The sequence below is a fragment of the Acromyrmex echinatior genome, chromosome 18, assembly GCF_024713525.1.
Source record: "Acromyrmex echinatior isolate Ae372 chromosome 18, ASM2471352v2, whole genome shotgun sequence".
Classification (NCBI taxonomy): Eukaryota; Metazoa; Arthropoda; class Insecta; order Hymenoptera; family Formicidae; genus Acromyrmex; species Acromyrmex echinatior.
The window spans coordinates 6,622,047-6,649,554 of record NC_141869.1 but is presented as its reverse complement, the minus strand read 5'-3'; the positions used below and the strand labels follow the sequence as shown (position 1 = coordinate 6,649,554).

Below are 27,508 nucleotides of genomic sequence, written 5' to 3'. Positions count from 1 at the left end.
TAAGAATTGCCAATTTTAAAACTCCCTAATTTAATTTCTTAATTATTTTAATTAAACTTAATTATTAATAAAAAGTATTACAATTTACGTAAATAAATTTTAATTTGCTGACAATAGACAAGGAAAGTAAAATAATATGATTAGTTCTAAATTGATAGTACTTTACTGGTAAGATATTTAAGATAATTAAGATATTAAGATTAAAGGAGCAATGATAACCTAATTCCTTGAGTGAAATAATATTTTTTTATTTTTAACTTCCATGTTTGTTAAAACGTAAGTCAATCCTTTTTCTATGATTAGCTTCAAAGTAAACAACATCCATATTAAGGTATGCACTTACAAATTAGTAAATAATAAATTAAATGTTAGTCTCAAATTTAATACATTTTCTTAAATTAATTTATTAAACTCTATTGTTTTAGTTAAATTAACGATATTGATAGAAGTAGTGGTGACGTATAAAAATAACTAGATATAATTTGACATTATAAATGTAACAGTGTTAAATATAATCAAGCGATCAAACTAATCAGAGATGATGAAACCGACCCTAATAACAAGTAATAATCACGATAAATTTTCTGTTAACTAATCGAATGATTTTTAAAATTATGCTTAAATTTTATGTGAACCAGAAATAATATTTATTTAATCGTACCTATAAGAGCCAAAGATAATATTTATTTAATCTCATTAAAGAACGAGAATATCAAGAGGATATCCGGTGGTTTCAAGATATTCTTCGTATCTTTAGATATAGATAGTCAAGGTACTTAATGTAAAGTGACACATAACGAACAAACGAGAATGAATCTCCCGCTTCTAAATATAAATTTGTTACCTTGCTCTATCTAAATTTACATCCCGAGAGAGCCGGACTCATTCGTCATCATTGATTATTTGCGTGTTAAAAATTAATAAAAGCAATAAACGTATCCGACGACATTCGTCTTTATATAGACACACTTGGCGATCGTGCCGACGACGTCGGACACGAATTAAACGCCACCCTTTGACCTGGTGCGTGCCCCTCACCTGGTCCGCACCCCCTGCGTCGCAGGTGTCTACGTACAGGAGAGTCTCGGTTCACTGATTTATGGTGCAAAAAGAAGTCGCCGGCGTAGGTGGACGATGATTTATCGTCCGGGAATAAATTGCGGATACCTACGGCTGCCAGAGGTCGTCACTCCATACACGAGGAGGACGGCACGCGGGAGAGACAGAGGGAAGAGTGAAATGCGAGAAGGGTGAGGGAGGGATGGAAAAATCAGCCGGAATTCATAGTTACGATCGACGGCGGCGGCGGCGGTTCTGCATACTCACGTACGTACGCATGCATACATGTCCCGAGAGGGTGGAGAAGGGGGAGAGAGATGGTTTATAAATTTCTGAGACTCCCGATGAAACCCCGAAGCCTTGAAACGCAGCGCGGATTTATCGCCAGATCCGTCGCACGCAGCAGCCGCTTTCGCTGACTCGCTCCTTCTTTTTTTTTTTTACCTTCTCTTTTTTTCTCTTTCGATACTGTCTCTTTTTCTCTGCACGCTACGCACCCGCCGGAAACTTAATAAATCGCGAGCTTTTTGTTACACCCGCCGCCGGCTAGGCGACGGTTTAGCAGTTTTATTCGCGCCCTTCGGGAGTAAATACTCCGGGGGTTTGTTTTAACGTTGCGAGAATCTGCGATTCCCGACCGAATGTTTGCGCGCGTTACCTTCGTTAGGGATTGAAATGCCTGTTCTTGTTTCATGATCAAGAATAGAAAGAAATTGTATTATGCTCGTTACGAGGAATGCGTAATCTAATTGGAGTTTGAATAATCGATATTCTTCGTTAAAATATCGACAAAAATGCGAGGGATATTATATTACACAGTTGTAATAATTTTAAAATAAAAATTGATTTGTCGTTGTTTATCTTAAAATATTTTTAATCCTATATCTTATATACATTTATATATTGTACGATTGTAGTTACGTCAGGAAAAACGACAGGACACTTTTGTTCGAGTTTGATCAAAGTCGCTAGATACATAAAGCAGCGCAATTTAAACATTTTGAGCCAAATTAGCGTCATATAATGCTCACTTTGTGTACCTTATCTGTACTTAAATACAATTAACCTGATAATTGAACTCAGTTTTGAGTGTTGTCATGTTTTAAGGCAAAATGGCGGATAGACTGACTTTAGGTACTTACTTTAGGTACTTTCCAGCAAGAGATGACAATGAATTATTACAGCCTTATTGTTCGTTAATGTGAAACAAACATGAAATAATCATCGTGTTATACTGTATTTCTTGTTGGAAAGCAGCCTTTATATTAGGTCATTTAAAAAGTATCCGCGGTTTTTTGTTCAATTTTTGAATGGAAAAACCGCGGATACTTTTTAAATGACCCAATATATCTATTGACTTCAGGTTTACTAATCCATTTAATGTAGAAACTTACATTACGAAAAATCAACTATTGTTAGAAATTCAAAGTTACGTTTTCTATAGTTTGCCATTAACTCTCTCTATACGTCTCTATTATTCTCATAGGGCAATTCAAGTTATCGCGACGCATACATGGAATGGCGATAACGTTTCTCATGTCGGAAACGCTGCGGTATTTCGAGCGAGCGCTGTTATTTTCGGCACCGCTTGTATACATTTCGATGCTATACACCCGTCCGTGAGAATTTAAAAAGCCGGATTCGGGAATTGCGCGACGGTGTTTTACGGACAGACAAAAAAAACGGCGAATTCGCCCGTAGAATGCACCGTCGACTCCCGCGACTGTAATTCATCCCGGCGCGCAATATGAAGTGGCCCTTATGACGAATGTCGGGTCTGTCGGGTATGCGAACGAAGAGGAAAAATGAGGGTAGTGTCTTTCTCCGCCGGTATCTTCCACCGATTTCGCCGGGCACACGAGTGCGCTTGTTCCTTTTTTTTTCCCCCGTAAAAGAGATACCCGACATCTCGTCCGCACGGTTGGTCGAAATTCTGCGGGCTGTTTTGCTTTGATAAGTTTGTGTGACAAATGTAATCGCACGAAAGATATCGGAACTGGGCGTTAACGGTATGAAAATGTATGTTAAGAGATTATGTGAGATTTTAACGACATATCAGTAGTCAATCGATTATATAAGATGTTTTGAAAATCGTAAGGGAAAGAGGTGGTAATTATTATGTAAAATTAAGTGAAAAATTTAAAATTTCGAAAACAAAGAAAAATAGAAATTCGTTTAAAAATGTATTTGTAAAAAAAAAAACTCAATTTACTTTAAAGGGTTAAGGAAATTTCATTAATGACATAATATTATCATCATCATTTGTCGACTTCAATTGGTCAATAAAGGTAGAGTTTGAAAAAACATCTTTTTATTATTCATCAGTTATAAAATACACAATACACTTAACGTAATTTCCCACAACGTCAGTAAAAGGTAAAAACATGGATTGATCCTCCCATAAAATAGCCCCCCTAAATAATATATTTGGAAAATTACACTTAATTATCATGACAACCTATTCTTCGCAAAGAAAACAACATAACCTTCGTAAAGAAAATAACATAAATGTACATAACTGCCGAATCCTTGTTTCCTACTTTTTGTCTCGTTTCTTCTACTTCAACGTTTCTCTCTCATTCCGTTTTTTTTTTGACTCATGGGCTTCATGGTGCCGCCAATTAGCCACCCGTGGACTCAGGGTGCGACCATAAACGCATAAATCCGTCAAGTCAGGACTCGACTGTTGACGACGGCCGCGCGGAAGATGCCAGAATGGCGATGAGAGCCGCCGCGGGGCGTCGATGCGGGAACAATGTCGCGGAGTTCATTCGCGTATCCTTTTTTCAGCAGTCTCGCCACGTGGGTGATGAGTGCGACCTTCCAAGAAGAGCGTTCTTGGGAGACCTCCGGTATAGCATCATGTCGTACTATCTCGAAGGGACGATCAAATGTCCACTGTGGGTGGACACGACTTCGTCAAGGAATTCTTCTGTTTCCGGTTAGGAAACATTTTTTTTGCGAATGTAGAGCACAGTATAAATGAACAACAAAGAGGCTAGAACCGTAGTAAAATATATGAGAAGAGTAAAAAAAGAATGTTACATTAGTACAATAACGTATGATAACTTGAAGACGAGCGAGCATTTCTATTTTTCATGATAATTTAAATATTCCAAAATTGGATACACACAGAAAAATATCATTCTATTGATAAGAAAAGTGATTACTCAATTTATCATTTTTCTTTTAGTAAGCAATCTTTTTAAATTATCTTTAGAGTAAAGAAAAATTAAAAATCAAAATATAGCGAACCAAGTTAGAGTTTTAATGCTTAAAATTTTTATATACAACATAATTTATAATCAATCTAAAGATGTTTTTTTTAAAGAATATTTTCTAATCTTAAAATATACTTATTTAAAATATCTTAAAATATACCAATCAAATATACCAATCAAAATATATCAATCTTAAAATATATACTTATTTTTGTAAAGAATATTTTCTAATCTTAAAATATACTTATTTAAAATATACCTATTTTTAGAAAACTCATTATTGTATACTCAAAAGAATTTACTTTGAAAAATACTACAAAATTGATCAAGAAGCGTTTTTATATGATAAGCAAATTGAAATTGTTTCAATTTACTAATCCTGATTAAGGTATTAAACTTACTAGGAATATATTTTGAATAAATTTGATGCTTGCGATGAATTTATGATAGATTTTCGGATATATGATCTTTTTTAATATTTGAAATAAGCATACATATATGATTAAGTAACTGTTACCTTATTACAGTATGTATTTTTCTGTGTGTATTTAAATTTATATCTAATTTAAATTTAATATAATATTTAATATATTACATTAAATAAATGTCAGTGTAAGTTATTTAATCGAGTTATAAATTCCAAGTCATAAATCGAATTATATCCTAAATTTTCTTCCTTTTGTTTCCTTAACGCGATCGAAGGCTGTGTCTATATAATTATTCTCGACAACTTAATTTATACGTTCCCCATTTCCTCTATTTCATCGTGTTCGGACGTTAAAGACGCGCCTTAATTTTTTTCTGGCTGGTACCAAAACTTGACATGCCACTGGCCTATTCCATTTCCTAATATCCCAAAGAAGGGGTAAAGCCGCCTCGTGTATCCCTATCTCAGAATAAAATGGCCGGCGCTCTTAACGTAAAACGCCTCGGTAATTCGAGATTTCCGGCAGCATTTCGCGCAGCGAGGGAAACAACGGAAGTTTTCCTCGAACCGGAGAAGAGATGGCCGTGAAGTTTTCACAGTGCCAGCGTACAGAAGAGAAAGAGAGAGAGAGAGAGAGAGAGAGAGAGAGAGAGAGAGAAAGATGAGTTTCGAGAGACGATGCCGGGAGGGATTATACTCGACACAAGAGTAACCGACAGTACATCCTTAATTGAACCATCGTTCTTGCACGCCTAACGCATTCGTGAACCATCGTTCTCGTTGAGCTGCGAGTGCTCGCGTGCTGGCTTATTTGGAAACTTAACAAAGCAGTAAATCCTGCCGCGGGACTCTCCCGTCCGACGCGATTCACGCACTTTGCCGTCCCGATGTGAATTCACGTCTCAATCGCTCGTGAAAGAGAGAGAGAGAGAGAGAGAGAGAGAGAGAGAGAGAGAGAGAGAGAGAGAGAGAGAGAAGGGAAGAGGAAGAAGTTTTCTCACTTTCTTGGTTAGGATAAATTTATCGAAGTAATTTAAAATCAACTTAGAGTAAAGTTCTTAGTTAGACTTGTAGCCAAATATTACAATAAATCATTATGATACAGCAAATATATACACGGAAAAAAATAGTTTTGCTAAAATATCTAAAAATTTAGCAAGGTCGTAAAAATAATATTTTTTTGAATCATCAAAATAATTATGTAATTACTAGAATGTTGAAATTTTTTGCCACCATCATTTAAGTGTCCTACATAAATATTTTGATGGTCCGATAAAATTATTTTCAAATCTGTATTTAGCTAAATTTGAAACCGTTCTTTCTATGCAGATACGTAATTAAAGTCCTGTGAATTTTTATAATTAATTTTATTTCAATAGTAACCGTTTTAATGATATTTTTTTTTAATAGCTTTCTAATATTAGCCATTGTTTGTCAATATTAACAATCAATATTATTTTTGTATTACATTTATATCATATACATTTATATTTAATTTCTATTTTAAGGTTATGATGCTATTAACAAGCAATGATTCCAGCCTTTTAAAAATATTTTATACAATACAATAATAATTACTTTTTAAAGTCTCGTTTTTTCGTTACCCGAATAAAATGAACGAGTTACGAGGTTTTGTTTTCAGGCCTTCCTGCTATGCACTTGATCGCTATGCTACGGAAGAAATCCCTGAAGATCGATCTGGTGCGAGGCTTCACGCCTCGTCGTGAGTGTAATCGGCGCTCTTAACGCTTTAATCCCTCGGCACGGCTCTGATCTTCGAGGCTTCGGGACTCCCAGCAGGAAGAACTTCACGAGCACACTCCACTTGGCCCTTATCCTCCCACTCGCACTCTTCTCCGTCGCTCTTTGTACCTGAATTTAGCTGGAATGCTGTCTCTGGTGGTGTGACCGATGATCGCCATTTGCACTTTCAATGAGTTGAGAGGAGAGGAGACACATACGAGAGGTGTCCCCGATGGAAAAAAGCGTCACACGTCAGCTCATAAAAATCTGTTCCTGTCAAGAACAAATTTTGTATAATTTTTGTATGCCGAGAGATAACACCAATAGTTCGATAATCGATAAGAAAATTTAATAATTAAATTGAAAATTCGTGATTCCCTTGTGCATTTCCTGTGATTCTTTTGAATGAAATGAAATTTGTTTTTCAATTGAAAATACGGTATTTTATCGTAATAAACTCGTAATATCAATTGATCCAATTTTCTCTTTCTGTTTTATTATCAATCCGATCTTCAATTATCCATAATCTCGCGCACATATCTCTTATTATCATTATTTTCTATCGATGCACTCAAATAGTATTGTTCACTAAAGATCTTTTTTTCTTCGACCACCTTTTGGAACCCTGTTTTTCTGCGCTTCGCCCGGCTGTTCGGGGTCGGTCAGTATAATCGCAGGTTTATAATCTGGCCCGCTTTGGTAGACGTCAGTTGGCACGCGAGTCCCCGGGGCAACCCCGCGTGTTGTGCGTCGACATGGGTCGATCTTCCTCGTTCATCTGGATTGCTTGGGAATCGGAGCTATCGGAGGGATGATATCTGAATTATCCTTCCAATGTTTTGGACTGAGGTGGTCCATTAAAACACCGAGAACTACGGGTTAGGTTGGGAAGGAAGAGAAGGATGGGAGAGGAAGACGTTGGAAGGAGCAGTTGGATGAGATGCGGGAATAATTGGCGGTCAGGTATGCAGTTTGGTCGAGCCGCTTTTATATCCTCTTCGACGTAACTTCGTCGAAGCGAAGACGCCAATCGCAAGATATAATAAATAACGTAAAATTTTTGTTAACATGGACAAATCTTTTTTCTCTATGATCCTTTAAAACAAAATCGATTATACGCTGTATAATGCATCGAATGCAATTTTACTGCAAATTGGAGCTGCATTTCCATTTAGATCACATTTCGAAAAGCCGTCTGTATTCCATCTCTTCCTAGATCGAAACCGAATGTATTCTCTTTGATCAAATACATTATTTTCAAATATTATGTTTCGTTAGAACATTAAGAACTTGAGATACACCTTACGCAGGTACATAGAAAATATTGTAGGAGAGAATCAAGCTGTAGTTTACATGTCACAAAACTGTGTGGTACGAAGTGCTGTACTTTCTCTTGAGTGTTTTCCAAGCGCCCGTATTTGCCTAAACAGAAAATCATCGCAAGGGCCCACAATGGATCCCGCGAGTGCAAACATCGCGGAGTGCATTTAGAGTGTGGGAGGGGTCAGTCCACAAACACGTCCCCAAAAGTATCGAGGGTCCACGTGAGCGCAGGGATAAAGCCACCCCATGGAAAATCCTCTGCAAACTGTCACTGCGACGAGGATCGTCCTCGTTGATGGTCGTTTTGAAGGGACGGAAAAAAAAATCGAAAGCACCTGGCAACTCAGAAACTGAGAAGAGCGATCGATAATACCGTCGACGCATCGAATGAATGCGTTGGCAAACAGCAACTCAGATTTTCTGTCACGAAAAATGCAAATGATGCCTACTCGAAAGATTTGTCGGATTGACGTGGCTCTCGATATGATTTGTGTGCACGTATAATGTAATGTTCCGACTGTTAATTCGTGAAGCTCTCGAATTTCTCGAGAAGGTGCACGTTTTAGAATTATTCGAAATATCTCTCAGATTTTCTGATGTCATGATATTTGAACGAACAAGCCGGTTGTCATGCGGTTTAGGAAATCTTAAAATCTCTGTCTTCGCTTCGTTTTTTTTTTCCTAAATCCTATAAGCTGCTTGATTCTGGAATTTCTATATACGTAAATCCTTTGGACCTCTGGCTCGTCGTATTTCTATTTCTTCGGATTTCACTGGATAATGCGTAGGTCAAAGAATTATTAAAGCGTCACGGTGATTAATTATGTCGAGATTAAACGGATTAGCGGCGAGCATCGGAGTTAAGGGAGTGCGAGTATGCCCTTTGGGAAAGACCGCGTGCGAGAGAAGGTAGATTGAGCGGTCTTCATTACTTGCCCGCTCATTATGCTCTCAGCTTGAATTCTCCTACCTTTCCCCAGCTGTTGTCAGCTTCTGCCACGCTTCTTTCACTTGTCTTTCGTTTCCCGAAGCCGCGAAAATGTCATGGTTCTTTATAATTGGACCTTTCAAAGGATGCTAGGCTAACTATACAAGGTTTTTAAAGGAGAAAAACAAAAACAATGGAAAAACGACTTGACGAAGGTCCAGATCTTTTTTATTGAAACGTGATGAATTTATTTGATAATATCACAACAGCGAGAAGTCCCAAGTCGAAGCTTAGTTATTAATGATTTAGAGAGAGAGAGAGAGAGAGAGAGTTACAAAATATATTAATTAGACAAAGTTGTAAACCCGTAGCCTAGTATTTCGAAATGTCAAGGATTTATTAATCAAAATTTGAGACGCGATGTGATTACAATTTAACTAGTATTTAAGCATCTGAAAAATACAGATTGAGAAGCAAAAGCTAAATAATACGGAGATTAATTAAACAATAATAAATGTCCAAGGGTAATCCTTCATTATTTATCGCCAACATTTGCGGAAAGCTGTAACGCGTGAGTTAATTATTCCGGCAATTACTTCGCTCACCTATATTAATTACGATAGCCCTAATCAAACGTAATTTGAACGAGCGATATTTTACCATTTAATCCGTGCTTCGGATTGCGTGGACCGATTAATAATGCGATTACGATCGAACGGTCTAAGCTGGGGCGATATTTCATCGTTTGATCCAGCGACTATCCCGCGCGAGGTAATCGGGGCTCTATTACGACTCTAACTGGTCATGATGTGTGTGCACGCGTATGTGTGTGTTTGTGTGTATGTGTGTGCAAGATGTAGCGCCGCATAATCATCGCAGCGGCGGCGAGCTAACAGGTATAATCGCCCGTTGTTGTCCGTCATTCCCCAAGATAGCTTCCATCTCGAGAGAGCGTCCGCGAAGTCCTCTGTAATGGTCTCACAGGCAGCTTGTTCGCCATGGAGGGTCCTCTTCCTCTCGGGAGAGAGGAAGAGAGAAGGGGGTAGTGAAAGAGAAAGAGAGAAAGAGAGAGAACAAGAGCGAGGGAAGAGGCATTGCTGGTCGGAGAAGCGCGCACACCTGACTAAAGAGAAACGATGGACGGACTTGCGGAGTGTACCTGCTGGAACAAAGGTTTAGCTAACCGCCGACGTCGTTGGAAGCTGAAACGCACACACCATCGCGCGCGCGTGTACAAAAACATATACGCGCAGGTAGCCGAGAATATAATCACTGTCCCTTTCCTTGGCGTCTCTATTAGCGTTGTCCCGGATGACGCAGGGATCGGTCCCGGTTTCTGAAAACGATATCGTTCACGGGAAGTGGAATGCGTCCCTCGATTTCTTCGTTTTGGACCTCAGTGTCGAGAAAGGGTTTTATATCCGAGACGGGAGAGCAGGAAGAAGGAGAGGGAGCAAGATCGATTCCGGAGACGTCGTAAGCACACCTCGGCCTGGAAAAGATCTTCGCGTGTACCTAGTCTCGGAATTGAAGTCGGAGTCTCGTTAGTCCTCCCGAATACGAGACGCGCAACCCGAGTCGTCCCTCGGAACGTTAGACCGTTCGCTTCGCTTTTGTGAATTCCGAACGATCGAGAGCAGATCGTTGAAGGAAACGTATGGACATCTTAATATTAAGTCGGAGTCGCGAGGAGATCTTGTGAAGGATAAAGTAAAGAATACAAAAATATGCAAATTTTATGTAAGGATTTATGAAAGATATTCTCTAACTGAAGCGTGCAAGGGAATGTTGAGAAAACTCAGAAATTTTACTATCTTCTTCAGGATACCTGAGATCTTGGGGACATCTATATAGCAACTATGTAAATCCAGAACAAGTACTTTACCATATAAACAGCATACATTTTTCGCAAAGTTTAAAGTCACTTAAGATTTTTTTATTTAACAGATTATTTGAAGAAAACGTGCAATTTATCGCATCCTTTCCGGGAGCACGTACTTCTGCAATTTTGTAGCGATACACATACTACGTTATTATTATCCGAATGTAACAATAGTGGAGTATTCGTCCACGTTTAATGCATCTGCGCGTCGCTTTTTTTCATTCCAAAGACCTTATTCTGAATCGCTTTTCGCGTGAAGCCTTTAGCACGGGATCCGAAAATATCCAGGTTTGGCTTTCGTTTAGCACTGTTCGTGTTTAAAGCAGCGCATGTCGTAGCTTCGGTAGGCCGCGTTCTACGCGATAGCGTAATCGAGTTATCGCGACGAAGCGCCGTCAACAGAAATTCTCCCGCGTACGAGAATAACGTCCATACGTACCATATGTATGTACGAGAGAGAGAGAGAGAGAGAGAGGAGGGGGGGAGGAGAGGAGAGAGAGAGAGCCTGGAAGAGCCGGTCGGGAGGACTCGATTTTCTACTACTATAGGAGGGTCGACGAGCTTTTAACCGACACGTACGGCCCCTTTCTTTCCGTGGACACGACTCGTCCACTACGTGCATATTGCGTACGCCGGCCCTTTCGTAAGCGCTATATTATCTTTATGTGCCCCGACGACCTTACCTTTTGCTTATTCAGGGTTTTATTAATGCGCTTGAATTTACTCCGCGACTGGAATAAACCCGGCGCATTGATGCCGGCCATTCCTTTTTGCGACTGTATATGCGATACGAGAAGTTGTAATGGGATCGTACGGCATAAATCATGATAACTATGTAATTTAACAGTAATATTAAACTGGTTTGATTATTCAGAGCAATCTTAATGCATTAAGGATTATCAGAAATAATTTGCGCTGGTCAACGAAAATGATTGTAAGATCGTAAAATCAGTTGATACTAAAAGTGACACAACTAGGTTTTTTCACGTTGTTTAAAATCCTTAAAAGTTTTTACACTTGAAGCAGAATAAATTTATATTTTTGGTCGTTGAAAGGAGAGAAAGCGAAGGTGCTGCACAAACAAACCTTAATATTATAATTTCGTACTTAACAATGTAATTATTATGTAACATCATATGTCATATTATATTTATATTGCTAAGAGTATAAAATTGTAACACTCATGTTATGTTATTTTTAATTATGTCGACTGGGAAGATTTTCCACGTTTTAAATATTAAGATGTTTAATGCTGAGAATAAAGTAAAGATAGTACTTCGGGAAGAAATTTTCAATCATTATCGTCTTCGTGGAAGATTTTATTGTTAAAATTAAACTTTTTTTTTTTTTTTGAAGATATGACATTCCGCATCCTCTGAGAATCAACCCAAATCATTACAATGATCTCGATCTCTCTTTCGAGTGTCTGGTGCTCGCGACAAAAAGTTATTATAATCCTCAAACGTCATCTGCGGGGCTTCAAGCATCGTTCGAGAATGGTTGGTTGCACTGCTATTATCCTTCGGCAGACTCGATCATCTCGTCTCGCGAACGATAACCCATAATTTCTCCCTCCTCTTCCATCACCTGCCGAAATCACGGGTGAGACGGCAACCCTGTTATTGTTGCCTCGCCAGCCGTGCGATTACGTCGACACCGGAATTAGGTTCGCGGGGGGTTTTGTTCTCCGTCCACGTGGCCGTCAACCCCCTTCCTCTCGCGCGTCAAAGTTATTCTGCCTCCATTTAACGCCCATGTACATGAAGCCTCGAAACTTCCGCCGCCCGTTTTACTTGGATGCGTCGAACAATGGAGACTCATCATCGCGATAAATCAAGGAACATCCCGCGGTCCGCTTGTTTAGTTCAAGAAATATGAAGATTTCAGATCTCTTCGTTCAGAGGCTGATCGTATCGCCGCGCGATGAGTTTTTCAGAGACGTTTATTCTTAGCAGACAGGTGACGAATGCTTATTACAGAATAAAACTGTATTTATTCGATTTCTCGCAAAAAAAACCTAAGATACTATTTAACAATTTGACTGCCCAATCTTCTCTTAACTTTTTTTCTGATTCTGAATAATCATTAGGAACTCCATTTTATTTATTTTTCTTTTTTTTTGCGAAAAATGGAAAGATATATACGATAGAACTATCCCGTTATCAGTCCTTTATCGCCCAAAGAACATAAAAATAAAAAAAAATCAAAATGACTTCAAAACAACAAATTTCTTAACGATATACACCACAACGCAAGATGATGACTTTATATTAACAAAATGACTTTGTATTAATTCTTAATGAACAGTCAAATTTATAATAAAAATTTATCATTTTGACTTTTTTTTGACTTGATACTTCGAGAATGTCTCACGATATTTCTTGCTTTGCTATATTTAACACCATTTTTAATTTTATATTTCGTTACATATTACGTTTCTCACTGTTTCTCTCTTTCTCGTCGTGTGACTCGATCATCGAAATAACGTCAAAAAATTTCAGCCGTACGTCTGCATGTCCACGTCACGTACATTCCCCAGAGACGAGCCGTAATCAATCCCGTCGCCGCGTCCGTCTTTAATTTCTCGATAGATTTCGCGGTCGACGCCGGCGGTAATCACCAATTTCGCCCGATATCGTCGTATTTAATTAAATCACACCTCAGCTCTCGACACGATCGACGCGACGTATCGACGCCGCCGGGAAATGTCACGCACGGAAGGAGGAGATAGGTGAAAAATGAAATAGAGGAGTACCACCTTCGCTATTCCCATTGCACGTGAAACGTGCACGAGTGATCCGAGTGAGCAGTGCCACGTATATACACACAGATGCACGTGTAACGATAATGCCGCGACTAGAGCGAGGAGCACGTTTCCAGTGACGCATCCGGATCCTCGCTGTCCGGATATTTCTAATTTTCTTCGTTTCCACCGTCCACCTTTACGATGGATACGTGAATCGTATGCGAGCACGATTGCCACCGGATCAACTCTCCGAGAGGTAACCCATGTTTTCGTCTTTTCTTCTAATTTCGCCTTCATTTCCTATTTAGGTCGGCGTGTAATTCCGAAATCTAATTCCGTAAACTGAATTTAAGCGAATAATTTTCCATTGTCTATTTTCAAATTGTTAAGCAATACGATATAACGTTTTTATTTGAAATAGACTCCTCATTTTTTTTATTAAGACAGAGATCTGAATACGATTGCATTTCGCGATTGCATTCTCTCGAGTTGGCTGTAGTTGCGACAACCACTTCCCGTTTGCAAGCAAACTAGTTGCGCCAAGTACGTTCCACTTTTACTGCAAAAATTTCTAATCTCCGGCCGGTCTGTCCGCTTTCAACGACGACATCCGCTGTAACGCGTTGCATTCACATTGCCAGAGCAGGAGGAGTAGATAGATAGAGAAAGACAGAAGATACATATGCTGACTCCGTGATAGCGCCTTAAGTCTAAATGGTCTCTGTAATAATAAGTTGTATGTTCATTTATTTACGTTCACTTTCTGAATATTTCATTAAAGAAATCATATTTTGTACTGAGTCTTATAAAAACCAACGAAGTTACATATTCTTCTAAGAGAGACGGTTTAAAGATAGCTTAAAGAGAAAGATGAAACATCTAATTATTATCTATTATTTTGAACTAATTAATTTCTTATTAATTTATTACCGCGCGCCTAACTCATATTTGCCATCGTTGTACGCTAATCCTTTGTCAATTTTGTGAGCATTTATTATTTATGCATTTTAAGAAAAATGTCCATTTAGCGTTGGTCGTTTGTCTGAGAGTACGTGCCATTTGTTCCATTCGATTTAGATTTCACGGTCGTTAACGAGCGACGAGTCGCGCCTCTCGATCTCGCGGCCGGAAAAGGAGAAACGCGCGTTGCGCATTTCTCACACGCGTGTGTGACGCATAGTGCGGTAAAGGATACGTATCTCTTTCGGCCATTTCCCATAGTGAGGGATTGTTCTAGAGCGAAAATAGTAGGGCGCCCCTCTTTCTCTCTCGCTGTCCCTTTATAAGATAAGTTGAAAGGATGTTTGAACCTCTCGCGTGGCCTCATGCGGCATAAGCCCGTGCCCACGACACAAAGCCGGACAATTTCCATAATAATCCGCCATTCGTCTTTGTGTCACATTTTGGACCAACGGTCTTTGAGTACCGCCATATCGGACCCTCCTCGGAAAACTAGAACACGAGTGAGTCCCGGCTGCAAAGCTGAATTTACGTTACATGCCTTGAGCTTTCCTTGATATTTTTTTATTTAAGTAAAAATCTTGAGTCGGTTGTTCTATATTGTGTTCATATCACGGAATGTTATTACTAGAGTATCTATATATTTCTTTGTATTATATACTATTAAATTCATAATATCAAATTATACACTGAGAAAAATGTTTGGTATCTATAATCATTTATTTCGTTGATATAAGACTAATAAAAACTTTTTTACTTTTTTATTTTAAAAATTGTATTATCCTAATCAAAATTTTGTGGTTAAGACAACATAACTTTTAAATGAATCCATGTATCCACTTGAATTATTTTGAATTATTTCTATAAATTTGCTCTAACTTAGCAATAAACTAAATTTTAATTAAATTTAATACATTTTCTTGAATTAAATTGTTTAACTTCATTGTTTTAGTTAAATTAAACGAAAGTCGTTAATTTAACTGAACTAAAACAATGAAGTTAAACAACAGGACTCAAGAAAATGTATTAAATTAAATCCAAATTCAGATTATCATTTACTAAGTGCATATATTAATATAGATGTTGTTTACTTTGAAACTAACTATAGAAATGGATGAATTCATATTTTGATATACATGAAAATCCAAAAACAAAATGTTATTTAATTCAAGGGACTGAGTCACCATTGCTCCGTAATTATCTAACAGTGTATTTATATGTAATTTTACATTATACCAAATGTGCTTTGTTAATTAAATTGGGATCTGTGGTTTTGGCAAAAATATCGAGATTCAGACAGAAACGCACTCGACTACTTGCTACTCATCTCGTCTCGATCATCCCCAGAGAGCAGGTAGCAAACTCGTCTGGAACCAGTTCGAATATTATTTCACGCACGTCTTCAGATTAAACGTCGTACTGTCGTATTTCGGGAGGTCGTGAACGACGACGAAAGGCCGGGATCCTAAATTCCGGAAGAGCTCGCGGTCTCGTGCGCGAGGTTAGTCGCGCGACCTTTTCTTTACGACCTCCTCCTCGAGTTCCCGGGTTGACCGGGCAATCAGGACTTCGAGAATGTCGGGACGTGACTTTCCAGATTTTCCCCCCGCCCTGCCCGACCACCTCGATTGCGGGTTCGCGTAACCACGCCGGTAAGATTTGCTTTCGAATAATTTATAGCAATGCCGGAAAATTCTAAATGGTCCACGTTAAATCGCCTAATGTCAGGATTTTCAAGACGTGGTTCAACGTCCCAGAAATCTCCATAGCAATCTCCATCTCGATAGTTTATTTTGAAACGACTCGGATTTCCGACACGGTCCGAAAGGTACATTCTGCGGTTATTTCGCTGAAATTTTCGGTAGGCGCGCGCGTGCGTTGGAAGTGCGTGAGTCATTAAAACATCCAGCGAAATGCTCTTTTTCAAAACTTTACAAAATATCCCGCGCGGAAAACGCCGCGCGAGATTAAATCAATGTCAGCCGCAGTTTTCCGCTCCGCGTTTCGGTTTTTGCAAAATTTCACCCTTTTGCAACATATTTAATTGCAGCAAGACACTCTTTTCGCAAGAGTTCTCATACGTTAAATTAGAGCGAAGTTACTTCCGCTTTTCGCGCTGACTAATCGAAACACCTTCTGCTTTAGCGAGACAATCTTCGATTTTCCGAGATAATGTCACGGCGACGATGTCATGGCGCGACACGGAGCTTTCTCTCATAATACAGGAAAAACGCGTGCTCGCTTCCGGGAAAACGTCGAGCTTATGGCCTCCTTCTCTCCCGAGGATGTAGGGAAACGGGAGGCGAGCATCATGCTTCCTTGGCTTGCCAGTGCGCGTGACGTAAAGGAGAGTAAGGAAGTCCCGTGGAACCGGTCCGGATTTTATTTCGTGCGCGTTTGTCTTCCGCTTGGATTACGCTCGCGGCTATAAGCGCGGAAGATAAGATACGTCGAGGATACCTACGTAAGGTCGCCGTGACATATGGCTGGCGTACGAGTTCCCTCTTGGATGTCCTCTTTCTTTCCCTTTCTCTCTCTCTCTCTATCTCTCTCTCTCTTTCTCTCCTCCTCTCTTTCCCTTCTCTCTTTGTCATTTCAGATCTCTCTCCTCTTGCTTCGCTTCCTGCAGAGAAGCTCATGCTAGTCGTCTACCCATTCTCGCTCTCACTATCATCCATGGTGGCAACACGATCAACCTGCTGCCCATCTAACGGAAGGAAGCTCACACCGATGGGTGGATCGTTCACAAGAAGGATCTTCTCTCTCGAGCGAGCATTGATGCTGAATATGGCTATCGTCGATCACCCGCAAGGCGGATTTAATTGAGACGATTCGGCGAGAGGAGATTTTCCTGACGATATTTGGATATTTTATCGCGGTCGAGACTATCCTATGTTGGATTTAACGTTGGCTGAGTTTAGAGTTTGAGTTGAGTTTCCGTTGAGTGTCGACAGCGGATTTCTTCCATTCGATGGATTTTCATATCGCGAGTCTTCGCTTTCTCTCTCTCTCCCACTCTTTCTCCTTCTATCTTTAGGAAATTTTTTGTCCTTGTCATACATTCGTAATGTCGCCAACCGTTGACGTTTATGGTCATCGCGTGATTTCGTTCGCAGGCGTGGTCACACGATACAACACGCAACGCATATCTGTTAAAGGTGCCTTCAGAACTTCACGCGTTTTCCCCGAATCGGATTCTATATAGGGTGTCCGAGAGATTCTTGAACTTATCAAAATATTTGTCATTTTCGATTAAGCTGCAAGTTAAAATCGCTTATCAAGATGAAAACCAAAATACATTATTTCCACTTCATATAAGTTCGTATAATTAAAGCACTTTCGATCGAGGATAACTCCCTTAAAACTTGCTAATTAAAACCCAATCGTTCAATATAAATTTTCATACGTTCTGGAATCATCACGCGACCGACATATTGATTTCGATCCGACGATACGTATTGATTGATTCGATACACCACGTATATAGGGAACGAACACCATCAGCGGGTGCACCGGCGACTTCTTTTTATTATCCTTTCGGGAAGGATCGCGTGCGGACGACGGCCGGCATCGGGCGTAATTAAGTGATTATCTCGTCCCGGGGTGGACAGAGAGTCGGTCGGGTCGGTGTATCGCGTTCCGGTCGGCCAATAAAGCCGAGAGCCGTTTTTTGCCGCAAGCGTCGTCCTCCGTCCGCGGTCGCTGCCACCCGCACCTCCACCACTCCGCACGTGCTTTTTGCGCCCTTTCCCCGTTTCTGCCTGTTTCCCTGGACCTGCCGCCGTGCTTCTCTCGTGACTCAACCGAATCGCACCAATCCTGGCCCGAAAACCACCGACGTGGTTAACACCCGAATCACGCGACCAGTCCAGCCCGATCGAAGTAGATTAATCCTTGGAATATAAAAGGGTATACTAAGGGTAGTATTTATACTCCGTTTTCATTTTAAAACTGTCTTAAGTAATGTCTTAAGTAATGTCTTAAGATGCTAATACAGCCTTATTAGTCTGATTTATAATATCTTAATGAGTCATCTATATACGGAATTAGCTTAGTATAAGGAAAGTAAGAAATCGACCAATTACAGTGAAATGTGAAAAAAATAATCGACTGTGATTGGTCAATTTCTTAAGGTAAATGTACTAGTTAGTGGATATAATCCAATTCATTAAATAAAGTGGTACAAAATTTGAACCATTAAGCTTTTAATGATAAATGACAACTCCAAATAAATTTGTTGTTTATAAAAATTTAGTAATGAATTTATTTAAAATTTAAAATCGTATATATCATTAAAAGCTTAATATTTGGAATGTTTTATCAGTTTATCCAATAACTGGTTCATGTCCACTAACTGGTACACTTATTTTAGTCTTACTTCTTACACTAACGATAAGATTACTCCTCATAATTATAGACGACGCAAAACTGTAAGATAGCCTCAAATATAAGAATCGACTATGAATTCCGGCCTAAGCGCTCGTATCTTTAGATTCTGCTGTTTAAAGTATGTATGTACATGAAGATTTAACATTCGCAGTAACCGATAACATCGTGATTTCGCACGCACTTCAACAGAGAGCTCTTCATCGCATTGTTTCGATGATGAGAGAGTACATTGTAGCGAGAGAAAGATAGGTAAATGAATAAAAAATGAAAGAGAAATATATACATATGTTGAATTTTAAATAAATAAAAATTAAAGCAAAAATTCTAGTTTAAAAAATGTATGTATTTTTTTTTGTTAAAGAAAAAAAATATCACGACGGTAGTTTTCTTGATAAAGACGAATATTACAATAGGTTGCACATTAATTCGGAGGGTGCGTCCCTCGGTGAGAGCTGTAAATCAAGTTTTGGGACGCTTTAAAGGCTCGTTATTATGTGACGAATGAGATTATCGCGTGTGAAGGGGACACATTTTCCTCTCGACGTTGTAATATTCCCGCCCTGAAAATTTTCAACACTCAGTACTTTGACAATCACCGTGCGCCATTGCACAAAACGCAATTTCGACCATTCGACGCTGTCGAAGATTTTACCCTTTTATTCCAAATAGACTGGCGCAACGGATTCTATTTGCGTACTTTTAATTATTTGTCGGCACACAAGTAATAGAGCTGTTGCAACAGCTTTTCGCGATAAAAACATGAAATGGAAACGTGAAATGGAAGATCAACGTACCGAACTATAAAAAATCGCGATGAGATTTTTCCGGGAAACAAACGGGGCGGGGTTTTTTCACGCGCGATCCGTATCGAAATTCTCGTTGCGGAATTCTCTGCGCTAACGACCCCGATCTGTCGGCGTTTAATTAAAAGCTAAAAAGTTCCGTTCGATCGATCACAACCAATGAACTACCGATTTCGCGATTTCCCGAAAAAAATTTCGCGGAACGCGACGCGACTCGACTCGACGCGACGTGCTTCGCGCGGTAAGCGATCCAATAGCCTCATTTCGCAATAAAACTGCGCGTGGAAAACTCTGTCAAAAATTGAAAACTGAAAAATTCCGTCGGACCGGCGAACCGCCACTTTGCGCTGCTAAACCGACAGTTTCATTTTCACGTAATCGTCGTCGAATCCGAACATTTAATTTATCTGCTGCCGAAGCGCCCAGAATCGAAATACCGATTCTCGTGGAATTTTTCCTGAAAGGAATATACTACAGATAAACGCTTGCGAGCATTTGTATACAAGTTCAAATTCTAAGCAAAAACAGCCATTAATATCTGAAAATTCGATGGTACGAATGATTAAGACAACAATGTGAAAGGTCTTGGCGAAACCAAGAATTTCTCTCTTAATCATATCTTTTCGGAACGAAAGATATGCAGATTCGATCTAGCTCTATTATTTCATGACGAGCATCTGTGTGCAAGTTAAAATTCTGCGCAAACACAGTCATTAATATCTCAAAAGGTACGAATGATTAAGACAACAACTTGAAAGGTCTTGGCGAAACCACGAATTCCTGTGTTGATTATGTTTCCTCGAAACCTGCAAGGATATACAGATTCGATCTAGCACCATTATATATTTGACGATTCCAAGGATCTGCCGAGACCGGAGGCTAACCGGTTTGCCAGGTACTAAACTCATGGAATAAAAACGAATTTACAACATTCTCGCTCGATCTGATGAGAAGGTGGTCCGTGAGCAATCAAAAATCCACAAAACCACCAGTTCCTAGAAATAGCTGGCACTATTCGCGTGTCCGGCATCATCGCGTGTCGCAAGTCGCTGCGTTAACACGACTGTGCTGAATTCTTTCCCGTGTCCGATTGTCTAGCTCGTAATTGTCGGTTTCGCGTGTTAATGTCTTCATGAGGCGGCAGACAAGTATATAAGAATCAGAGGCTAACCGGTTTGCCAGATGGCACGGTTTTCAACGACAGTCCGCTCTGTGCTTGACTCGGCAGCTTGATTCGCTTATCACGTTCCTTCGTCGGTTACGATCACGGAATTAGTGATTGGCATAATTACACGGTCAATACTGCCATATTACGCTAATTGCGATAGACGCGATAAACGGCTTTTGCTCCATACAGAATATTATTTAGTCGCGCTTATTAATCTAGATTCTTTATATACCTAAATGTAATAAATATGATACAAAATTATAAATTACAAAATTATATAATAAAATGCACAATTATATATATTAAAGTAACATATAATCCGTTTCGTTTCAATTTTGCAGTCTTTTAAATCGCACACAGCTTTGAAGTAAAAAAGTATTAATTTTGGTGTGCTTTAAAACTTAAAAAATTTTCGAATTAAAGAGAAATGTTTGTAATGTTAAAAATAAATAAAGTGTTATATAATTAAAGTGTATAATTTTTAAAAGTATTTCTTTTTTTCTTTATGAAAATCTCTAATCTAATTTCAACTAAAAATTTTTCCATAACTGTGTAATCGCAAATTTAAGGAGAAATCAAGTACCAACTTCGGCGGCGTTCAATTACGTTTATGAGCGACACCATTGTACGTAATATATTATCACCATTGTATATAATAGATTATCACGGCAAGTGGTGTAACTTTTATGAATTTCATAATATCGCTCTCACGTTTAACGAGAAATTGTTCGCGTCAATCCGCGGTGTATTTAAATCCTGTGTTAACTCTTCTTTAGTTAAGCGGCCCGGTATTTCAGTCATGACGACGTGCGCGTGTGGCCCTCGGAAAAGTTCGGAAAAAATTTGCACCACAAAGGATGTAAATTTTAATAATGCTTCAACATTATCTCGCAACGGCAACGGCAACGACGACGGCGAGAACTCCGCGTCCATTCCCTTCTTTTCCCAGAGTTTTTCCCAGCGTCCTGCTGGCGCGAATCCCGATAGCGCGGCACACCGGATGTTCCTCGGGAATAATGCGACCGGAAGAATTCAGTCAGGCGTGAGCGGGGTGAGGGACAGACGGGGTTCGATTAATCGAGTTAGTTGTTCGCGATTTTCCAGCGTCGGGAGGGAACGCGACGGCGCGGTGGTGGCTTAGACGACGTATTATTCGATACAATTCGACGGCGAGATGAGCGAGCGGTGTGAGACGGGGAAAAAAAGCGGGAGGCGATGAGCATCGACGTGATGAAGCCAGTTTCGTGGAAAGCTCCTTATCGAGAGCGGCATGGGACGAATTTATTCACGCCTCGACGACTTTGAAACTGTAATCCGCAAGCCGCCCAACCATCTTCTCGCCGATCGCCCTGAAAGTGTTTTCAAATGCATCTCGCTGTTCCCGTCGTCGACGGGAGACTTCGTCGCTTCGTGAAAAGTTTTGTTTTTATCTCACCAAGCTCCCACATTTTATTCCTCTCGTTTAATAGGATGCAGTTCTTAATTACTCCTGAGTGGTTTACGCCATGCTTCGCGATCAGTTGTGAATTATCGCAGCGTTCTGCGGAAGTTCTCTAATGAGCGAGGATTAAACCGACCGGCGTATGCGGCGTAATCGATAAATCGCATATCCCTTTCGTAGTTTAATTCACGAAAACTCCCATCTCTCACATTAATACCAGTTCTGAACTAACCAAAAAACTGGATAATGTAATAGTTGAGGCAAAATCGATTCGCAAAACAATAACTTCTACATGAGAGGCTCAATTCGATTTCAAAGTCAAGGAACATAATAGTGTTTTTTTATATTCGCACTGAAAGGAAGAAAATGATTTATTATGATTTATAATCATTTTCGGTGTCAACCATATATATTTTGATAAAATTACAAATATAATAATGGTTAATAATAATCATTATTACTCAACTATCAATATTACTTACTATTAAGCATTAATAATAAAAAAAGTGAAGCTTCTATAGTCATAATTTTATTTTATTACGCAATTGTATAATAAAAATAATATCAATTTTCAAGCTCAAATTTTTCTCAATAAAATGTAATAGGAAGGTCAACGATGAACAAATAATTAGGTCAAAAAATAAAAACTAGTATTTACTAAAAAATTAATTTCAAAAAATATTAGTAATTTTATTTTGTACCTAATTATTTGCTCAAAATAATTTTCCTATTATTTTTTATAGTCACAACTATTAAACAATTTTCATTGTGCATTATAATATACGAAATATCTTTGCAAATAATCGTAACGAGATCTACGCTGCTGTATACAAAAAGGGGTGGTGCACGAATTAACTGCAAAGTGTATGCATCGATACAAAAGCACCCCGGGGATTTGCGCGCGGGAAAGAGAAAACGCACATGCGTGTACTTACGCGAAGTGTAGACTTCGCGCGATAATACGAGCGAATCACTTGGACCGGAAATCCCGTAAGATAGGCAGACGGCGCCGAGGAGCGAACGTTAAATTCTATTGTCTTCGGCGAAACGGACTGACTGCTGCCGAGAGAATGGCGCGGCTTTCGGTTCCATTAAACGCCAACGTATCCGCACCGAATTATATTATAATAACAATGTGAGATGCTAATATTCAATGGACTGTGCGACACGCCACTTGAAATGCTAATGTCGCAGCACGCCCGCGAGAGTCTACGCGAAAGAGAGCAAACCTTTTGTTTACGTATGCAAATTTGTCTGTTTTTCTCAATAATAATAATCGATAATGTTTTTTTTTATTTTAATAATATTTACATTGATTAATATTTATTTATTACATCCAAAACAACAATTATTGAACAACAATTATTGAAAATGAAGTGATTGCATGTATAAGCCACTAGCTGTTGGATAAAGCTAGTCAATTCTCGCTCCAGCATTAAATTAATACTAAAGTGACAAAGTTAATAATTTAAATTATAAATTTATATTAATAACATTATATAAATTCATTGTTAAGTTTAAAAAAAAAGAGTAGATAATACATTTATACATTAGGTGTACATATATATATATTTTTTTTGACATAATATTTTTGTTAACTTTATTAGTTTGTTCTATTATTGTGTGTATTTTACTTAGACTTGGCTCTTACGATTTTCATTCTTTGTCTTCGTGCTTTCTGTATATTTTATTTTCGAAAATTTTATTCATCTTTTATATTTCGTAATTTATTTAATTTTGCTAATAATTTGGCTGAAGGAAATTTGTGTGGTGAGTTGAAATATTCACTAATTGTAAGTAGAATTTAAAATAAAATTTATATTTATTTAACGTTTATTACATATTGTTCCCTCTTTTCTTCTTTTCACATATTTCTACATTTATTTTTTGGTACATGTATTTTAAATTCTCTCATAGCCCTTAAAAATTTTTCGAGAAGAAAGTAGATCTTAGAAGAAAAATTGCACGTCTCATTATACAGCAATGTGTTCTTAAGAAATGGTACATGGCGTTAAATCGTTTTGGGTGCTTCACATGCAAACTTCTATCTCGCATAATCTGTAGCTGCTCCTGAGCTCGTTCGTGAAGAAACCATCGCGAACTCTGTCTCACTGCTACGTTATGTCCGTATCACACTAGCGATTGTGTCTGCATTCGCGTTTGTGTTATGACCAATTAAAAAGAAATCTGCTAGTCAAAGCTTCTTCCTTTCTGATTAGTCAAAAGACGCAATCGCGAACGCAGACGCAATTTTCAATCGCTAACTAGTGTAATACCGACATTACTCGAGGGTAACTTCAATTAATGTTAGAGCTCGGCGAGAGGGGTAGATAAACGTGCTGCATGTTTGCGAACATTAATTCCCACTACTATTCGTGACTTCTGAAGATTCGACGAAACCGCGAATTAGACGAAACGAGCCTGCGGATGAAAGGTCGCACGTTAATCTAGTTGTTCTCCAAGTCAGCCCTTTTAGTACAAGTCTCTGCTTCTATTAAATCAATGCGCATAAGTAACGTAATGGTGGGCATCTGTTAAACTTCTATAACCTCTACTAATCTGACATTATACCATAGTTTGTGTCTGAGACACACGTGGCGCGAGCGATAACGCTAGTAATCATCGGGCGACACGTAAGTTTCTGAATACAGATTAATTGTAAAATTAAATGTAGTGACTGTGTTCATTCGCTGCAAATCCAACTATGAAAAGTCGCTTCGATATATATGTATGACTTCCGTGTAAAAATAATACATTATACTCTCTGTGTATAAAATAGGCACACTTAAATATATGTTTATTTATTAATTTACACGTTTATATGAAACTAATCTAATTGACGTCCTCGACGTCCAAAATATAGATGTAATAACCATAAGAAACTTAGCTTGATGATGCTTATTTTGGAAATCGAAATATTTGTATCTATTAATATTTGTATCTTCTATATAATAGTAATTTCGATTACCAATTATATATATCGTTTGATGTACAATCTTACTCTAATGTTTTGTTAGGAGCTACATAATAAATCAATGATTTTGATATTAGCATCAATTTTGAAAATTTGGCATTCTTAATCATGTGTCATATATATGTCTTCGAGAAAGCAACGAATTTTGCCTTTACGTCACACATGGGAGTCCTCTGTCTAGCTCACTCTATCAGCGGTCTAACGTGTACCGTAAAATACACTGTGATGTAAACGCGCGGCATGGATGCACTTCCGGGATATTATGTACACGAGGGATGTGAATGCGGTCACGAAATGACAATAATGCGGCGGCGTTGGGAAACGCTGGAGGGCTTGAAGAGAGCGGGTATGTACCCTACGAGAAGTTCGCGATGGAACACACCGTGTAACGCGCGTTTATATCATCGTGAGGATTTTTTAATCACACATCACGACAATTGGTGTTGAATGATAAAGAGTATACGTCGAGAGAAGGGTGTGCGTGCGAATTGTTAAATATTGTCTTATGGGATTTACTAGTGTCAGAATGTGTGCATTGCACATGATATGACCGAGCTGTGTTTAAAATATTTCCCATGAGGTGAAATAAACCGATCGGCAACGCATAGCGGTGCTCAAAAATGAACGGACATGACGACGGAGATTACCTAGGATTAATTTCAACGTTGATTAATTTCATTTCTAGCTGAATTATCATCATTTATCGTCTTCTATATTTAAAAAACTGAAAATAAAAAGTATGATATAATATATAAAACTCATATCGTCCCTTACTTTAAAAGTGACACAACTGAAAAAAATGGACTGACACAACTTCATAAAAAATCATCAAAACATTTCAAAAAGGGTGATTTTTTTAAGGCTTGCAAAAATGATAAAAATGACATGATTTGATCACGTTAAGAACTTCTTTTTGCCAACATTATTTAATTAGTTAATAATTTTCTGTCAAAGTTCAAAAATAATTTTTTCCCTTTTCTAAGAAATCTAATTTTTTTGAGCTGTCTTACTTTTAAAGTAAGGCAACGATATATAAATAATCGATGAAGCTTTTCAATTGAAGACGGAACGATGCTTTGCCTAAATAAAGAAAGATGCATACGATGCAATAATTATAACCATCTCACAATTGAATGTATGCGAAAAGGCAGACAAAAGTGAATTTCGTGATGGTAGGACAAACGACTGCATGGTCGTTGTCGTTGTTATAGTTTTCAGGGGTGCGGCACGCCGGGCGCCGAGCCATCCCCCGTGAAGGGTTGTCTGGCTGGCACTCTCCCCGCGGAAAGTACCGCAGCACAAACTGAAACTCCGTCCAGCCGTCGTTTATTTATGTATGAAACCGTAGCCTACGTACACTGTTCCCGGTCCCCTTTCCGTTATGTTCGGCTTCTCCGCTTCGTGCCTTGTGTCCACGAGCGAACTTGTGCGTTATTCATATGTCTCGACTGAATGATGAGCGACGTCTATTCCTCCCGCGCGCCGCGAAAACTTCGCCGAGAAGTCGGAAAGTCACGGACGCGCCTTCCATCATAACGGGGACTAACCCTGAAGAACGTCGGGCGCGTTTCTCCCGAACGAAGGAACATCTTGCGGCAATATTAATATTTCGACAAGAAATTCTACCGTGAAAAATATAAATTACAATACATTTTATCATTTTAAATATTTTAATGAATCCGTGGATTTATATTAAAGCTTTATCATTTCCTACTGACAGTAACTCGAAATATATAGAATTCGCGAGTATTTCAAATATTTATGAATATTTTTACAACGGAAAAAAAATTACTTCCAAATATTTAAACTTTAGAATATGTTTTTATAAAATTTTAATTATGTTGCGTATAAGAGTTATCTTATAATCATTAGGGAATTTATTATTAGTGTCATCATATTGTTGCACTAAAAATATACTAAATAATTCATTTGTTTGAATAGCGTCAACTAAATATTTACTAAATATTTAAAGATATATTTGTTTGGTACAAAATCATTAATTTGATTTATTTTTTTTATTGAGTAAATATTTATTTGCTGTAAATAAATTTCAGTTGACACTATTTGAATAAATATTTATTAAACTTGAAAAAAATTTTTTCTCAGAGTGTACATTGTCGATTTCCTCTGAGTGCTTGAAATCTAACAGAGAACGAAAATAATAATAAAAGTAGAACTTTAAAGAATCCCAGTCAATTGATTTTTATAGACAAGTTTCGAAGAGGAAGTGCACTGCACAGAGAATGCTGGTAGATTTAATCGTGCGTTACACGCATCTTATTTACGCTTAGTATCGTCAATCTCTTGGTACTCCCGTGATCGCCGGAAGCGCGAATTCATGAATTGGATTTTCGTTGCTCTGTCGGAACACGTTGCTTGCCGCGTTCGTGGATGTAATAACGCTCGTCGCGTCAGCTTGAAAGCGAACGAAAATAACTCCCGAG

General features: G+C 38.6%; 1 protein-coding gene and 1 long non-coding RNA gene across 34 annotated transcripts in view; one reads left to right on the top strand and one right to left on the bottom strand.

The window, feature by feature from the left end:
* pxb (putative Hedgehog signaling attenuator pxb) overlaps positions 1-27,508 on the bottom strand; it is a 647,697-nt gene that overhangs the window by 129,387 nt on the left and 490,802 nt on the right. The gene's annotated exons all lie outside the window — the stretch shown is intronic.
* Positions 1-27,508, top strand: part of LOC105144806 (uncharacterized) — a 450,557-nt gene that overhangs the window by 144,237 nt on the left and 278,812 nt on the right. The window lies entirely within an intron of this gene.